The sequence below is a fragment of the Brassica oleracea genome, chromosome C4, assembly GCF_000695525.1.
Source record: "Brassica oleracea var. oleracea cultivar TO1000 chromosome C4, BOL, whole genome shotgun sequence".
NCBI lineage: Eukaryota > Viridiplantae > Streptophyta > Magnoliopsida > Brassicales > Brassicaceae > Brassica > Brassica oleracea.
Window position 1 is genome coordinate 19,518,519 of NC_027751.1, and position 5,606 is coordinate 19,524,124.

General features: G+C 43.3%; 1 pseudogene; it reads left to right on the forward strand.

Annotated features, from left to right (window-relative positions):
- Window positions 1-5,330, forward strand: part of LOC106338322 — a 20,843-nt pseudogene extending 15,513 nt beyond the window's left edge.
- The last annotated feature ends 276 nt before the right edge of the window (window positions 5,331-5,606 follow it).

The window sequence follows — 5,606 nt, forward strand, 5'->3', positions numbered from 1 at the left end:
TTTTAGGGTTTCATTCTTTATCAATCAATCCATGTTCGATTAGAGGTTCTTAGGTTTTGAATTACCTTTTAACCTTAGATGATTGTTGAATTGGATCCCCAAAGGAGTTGAGCCGCGAGCTGGACACGAACGGGACGCGGGCTGGAATGGATCGAGTCGCTTCTATCGGGTCGCGGACGTCCTTTGTTTCTTGATCGGGAACGCCTTGATAGACGCGAGCTGACTGATGCTGTCGCGAACGAGGAAGAGGTCGCATACTGGAGCTGCTCTCGAGTCGCGAACGTCTGAGCTAGGATCAGGAACGCCTTGGGCTGAAGCTAATCGGGGACGCGAGCTGGAACAGATGCGAGAACAAGAGACGCGATCGGAGTTTAGGGTTCGTCGGATCGACGGCTAGGGCTAGGGCTAGGGTTAGGGTTTTAGGGTTTTTCGATTTGGGTATTAGCTTAGGGATTTAGAGTTTCATGCTGATAACGTGTTATAAAAGTAATGGAAAAGTTTATCTTTATTCATAACATAGAGGATATTTATATAGGAGATTACACCGTCATAGATAAATGGAAAGATTACAAATCATAATCTCTTGGTTATGAGCCATCCACAATCTGGTTCATAACAAAAATCAATTTTCCGTATTTCAGTTTTCAACTCTAACAATTAAATCTACATATATGAAAAGGTAAGTACGCATAGCTTCAAAGAAAATCTACTATATAATAAAAAGTAAATCACATAAAAATTAGATTTTCAAATTCCATAAATAACGTATTTACTTTTCAGCCTATTCTGTTTCTCTCTCTATATATAAATATACGTCAGGCATGTATGTCATGTGTGCTCACAAAGAAATAAACAATGGATCCAAAAAAGGAGAAAACAAAAGCTTATCACATCTTCAGAAACAGAGAATGCGTCCATCTCAAAGATGGAGCGATAGAAGAAAAAAAAAACAAAAACTCAGCAACTCGCAAGTATTCGCAAGTCCCTCTCTCTCTCACAGGAGGAGTTGCGAGAAGCGATGAAGAAGCTAAACGATACAGCTTTGGTCCTTACGAGTAAAGCAATTGACGCCGACGCAAGAAACTCTAACTTCGTCTTCTCTCCAGCGTCAATCAGCGCCGCGCTCACAATGATGGCTGTTACCAACGGCACCCATTCCGACGAGCTTAACGCTGTCTACCAGGAGATCGCTACCGTAGTCTTAGCTGACGACAGTGCCAGCGGTGGCCCCAAAATCTCATCTGTTAATGGTGTATGGGTCGAGCAATCACTCCCGGTTGATCATTTGTAAATACTTTATACGTTCTTGAATACAAACTGTTATATTCTAAAACGAAATCTCTGCTTCCTCAAGCTTATTTATTTTTACAGAACCTATTAATTAACTAAATTCTAAACTTAAAAAATAATAATAAAGTTCTCTGATCTCCAAGAATAAGAGAAGATTAGTAGTACTAGGACTGCGAATTTAGAGAACGTAGTGTATATAGAACTTGTAGATATATCAGTTAAGTTAAATAAAATGATTATGGAATATTTATGCAATTAACTGAATTTAAATGACATGTTTTTATTTTGAAAGCTGAAGAAGTGCGGATAGAGCTAAATAAATGGGCTTCAGATCACACTAATGGTCTCATCAGAGACATTCTTCCTCCTGGATTCGTTACAAGCAAGAGCGTTAAGGTTTGTGGAAACGCATTATACTTCAAAGGAGCCTGGGAAAAGAAATTCGACAAGTCCTTGACGAAAGATAAAATGTTTCACCTCCTCGTTGGAAAACCAGTGCGTGTGCCTTTTATGAGCAGTCATAAAGACCAATACATCAAGGCTTACGATGGATTCAAGGTCCTTGGACTACCATACAGACAAGGCCGTAATGATGATACCAACCGAAAATTTCGATGTATTTCTATCTTCCGGACAAGAAAGATGGGCTGAATAATCTTTTGGAGGAAATGACATCAACTCCTGGATTCTTGGATAGTCATATTCCGAAATACAGAGTTGAATTAGGCGATTTCAGGATTCCAAAATTTAAATTCTCTTTCATGTTTGAGGCTTCTAGGGTTTTTAGTGGAGACGTTTTGATGCAAATAAACCATAAAAGCTTGTGTCGAGATTGATGAAGATGGCGCTGAAGCTGCAGCTGTCACTTATGTGGGACAGAAGGTAAGCTTGTGCCGTAATTGGACATTTATCTTCACCTTATCAAGAACTTGACATTTATCTTCACTTCCATATTTTAGGATTTTCACACTTATTAAGAAAATATATCAAATTTTAGTTACCAATACATTATTTTCCATAATCAACTATTTCCCACAAGTTTTCACCAATATAATTTTAATAAATACAATTATATTTTTTGAAGTTTATAATTTATATTTAATTTATACATTGGAAATATGAAAAATGTATCTTTTTGAAACAATTGGCCAAGTTTTAGGATTTACATTTATTTCCTAACTTGAAATATTTCCGAACTTGACATTTATCTTCATCTGCGGAATAGAAGATAACCCGTCGTAACGATTGAGCTTAATTTCGTATAAAATCGTAAGTGGACTTGTAGCCGCGTTTTGGACCCTTTCGGGCCATTTTCCGACTTAAGCGTTTTTACGATTTATCGAAAGAGCGCTTCCGAAACGACGTCGATTCCGAAGTAAGCTTGAATTTTCTCGTATAGTGGAGGCAGTTCGAGGTGTTTAGTTAACTGTTGCCATTTTATACGATCAATTCGAACTTCTTACGAGAAAATGAGTTCTTAAGGTTTTGAAATCGTAAAGTTCCAACGGTGACTACGATTGGGACAAAACAAGAGCAGGTTCGATCCAATCTCGAAGGAGGTAGCTACGAAAACGGGACGAAGGCAGGCTAGTTGATCCAACTCGCCGAACAGGCGAGTCGGACGGCTTGCTCGATCAAAATCGCCGAATGGGCGAGTTGGATGGCTTGCTCGATCCAACTCGCCCCTTCGGCGAGTTGGACGACAGTTGTTTCGCTGTTCGGGATCTGTTTTTCTGAGGCCTGAAGTAACCTTTCTCGAAGACTTATCGTGTGAATTTTTTTCAGAGTTGTTAAGAACCTCGAATTAGTTTTTCCCACTTTTCTTTTGAATTTTTTCTTTCTTTTTCAAAGAGGACATTTTCCGGGAAGTTTTCTGACATTGATTCCGTCGTGACCGATTTTGACTCCAGCAGTTAGCCTCCCAGCTCTTTAGAATCATGGTGTTCTTGCGAGCGGTTTAGGAATGCCGGGTAAGTTAGGGGGAATCAATGTCTGAAAGTCTGAAGGTGAATAGTGGATTCTCTTGCCTATAAGTATGTGGAGTAAGTTTTCATATTCTTTACTTGCTCATTTCCACAAACCTTTCTCTCAAGACAGAAAGATCCCTTTCTCTCTTCTCTCCCCTTTGTAAGGAATTTTTTTTTTTTAACAATCATGTTTCCAAGGATAAAAGCTTCCACCAAATCTCGTCACGATCGTTCGGTTCCCGATGGCTCTAGCTTGCAACATGACGATGTTGTGCCAAAGGTGGAGTTTGCGGAACACTCAGTTGATCCTGCGGAGGTCGAGGCGTACTGGGAGGCCAAGGGTGAAGTAAATCCACCTAGGCCCGGGACATGGGTTCCTTCTCTGTTTCACTCTGACCCCCGTGGATGGTTGTCAGAGCAAGAGCTGTCAGAATGGGCTTGCCGCCATTCGGAGTTTCTGCAGAATTCCGGAGGCAGTCGAGTTTCATCTCCCAGAAGCTGGGGAAGTCGCCGAGTTCCCGCTTGATAGTTACTTTACGTATTTTGAAGCGTACTTAATGCAATGCCACTTATGGTTTCCTCTCCCAGAAGCTGTCGTGCGGCTCTTCGGTCATTTTTGGTTATCGATTGGTCAGGTCAACCCGTGCGGTTTGCAGCACCTTGTTGGGATTCTGGTGCTGAGTTACGAACGGGGCATGACCCTTGACGTTGATCATCTCGAAGGCCTGTTTATGTCTCGGGGGAATTCGGACATAGTACAGCTGCTTCCTCGGAATAACATGGCGATCGTAAAGGGATTTGCGTCGAACTTCCATTCTTGGAAGAAGAATTTCATCTTTGTATGTGTCAACAATGCATCCGTTGAAGAGAGTTGCATTCCCATCTTTAGGACCAGATGAGGCCGGAAAGGTATTCCCGATCGGATACACGCTAGTTTTGGTTTTGATGATATTCAACCTTACGCATTTTTTTATTGTTTTGTAGTGACTAATCCTCTTCCCTCGACTCCGGATGACTTGCTCACCGTTAGAGACTTACTCTATGGTGGTCCATTCAACTGGGCCTCGTTCACTCCGAAACGGGTTCGTCGTGCTGTCGCCCTCCATCGTTCTCGGCTGCAGCCGGATTTACCGGTCGAAGAGGGGGCAGAGTCGAGCATGGACATGTTCGTTCTGTATGAGGCTCCGGTAGAGAGGGTAAGGTCGAGGACCCGCAAAGACAAACATGTTATTGTCGATGACGACGTGGCTGTCGGACAAGGCTCTCCTACTGACAACATACTCAGGGATTATCTCAACATTCAAGCAGGTGGGAGCGGCGGTGACCAAATTGACCTCAACGAGCTGCTCGACTTTGACTTTCCCCCGACCGAGGGTGGGTCCGGCAAGGTGCTGGAGTTTACCAAGGCGTCGAGGATGGTCAATGGGGTAATTTTGCGTCCTTGAGCGCTTTTTTTTGTTACGGTCGAATTTTTATTGAGTTCGAGAGTTTTCGCAGGGCCTCCTCATGATGAACCGAGCCCTTAACGTGAGCAGCCAAGAGGTTGGCAAGGCTCAATTCAGAGCCGAGATGGCCGATATGGAGATTGCCCGTCTAAAGGACGAATTAAAGTCTTCTCGTCGTCATGAGAGAGGGTCAGCTGCGACGAAAATTTGTCGTGCCTATAGGCGAGGAAAGAGAGAGATGGCCGAGGTTATGAAGAGCCGTCGCGACAGTTTCTCATGCGAGTTTAGAGAGCTTAAGGAAAGTTATCAAGCTCTTGGATATTATCGCGAGTGCCGTGGTACTGTGGGCGGATTATTCCTCACGCGGGCTTTTGACTATTCGTTCTCTGTCGAGGATGCGAGGCAAACTAGGCGCATGAACGAAAGAGACAGGGATTTCGCGATTTCTCAGATCGAGGAGAGGATTTCGAAGCAACGGGAACCTATTCATGTTTCTCCCGACACGGTGGAAGCTGAGACGGGAGCCCCTAATGAGATGGGCGAAATGAACCAGCCAATGGCTCCCTTTGATGTCAATGACTACTCGATGGGGGGATCGATGACTGGGTACTTCGATTTCAACGGTTGATCGAAAAGTCTTTCGTGACTTATTGGGAGAGTGTTCCCCTATCTTGTAATATATTTCCATTGTCTGTTTGTTTCCGGCCAGGTGCGGCCGTGCTTTATGTAGTGGGACTGGCCGTGTGTGGCTTCGAATCCCTTACGTTTTACCGGTTTTTGAATCATGCTTTTATAAAAAAGGATTTCGAAGATGTCTGGATTTTTGTTAAGTGTAGGGGAAGGATCCAAGTTGTCATCTCGCTCCTCTCCCCGTTTTTGTGGATCGTCGTCCTGTTCGTTGCTC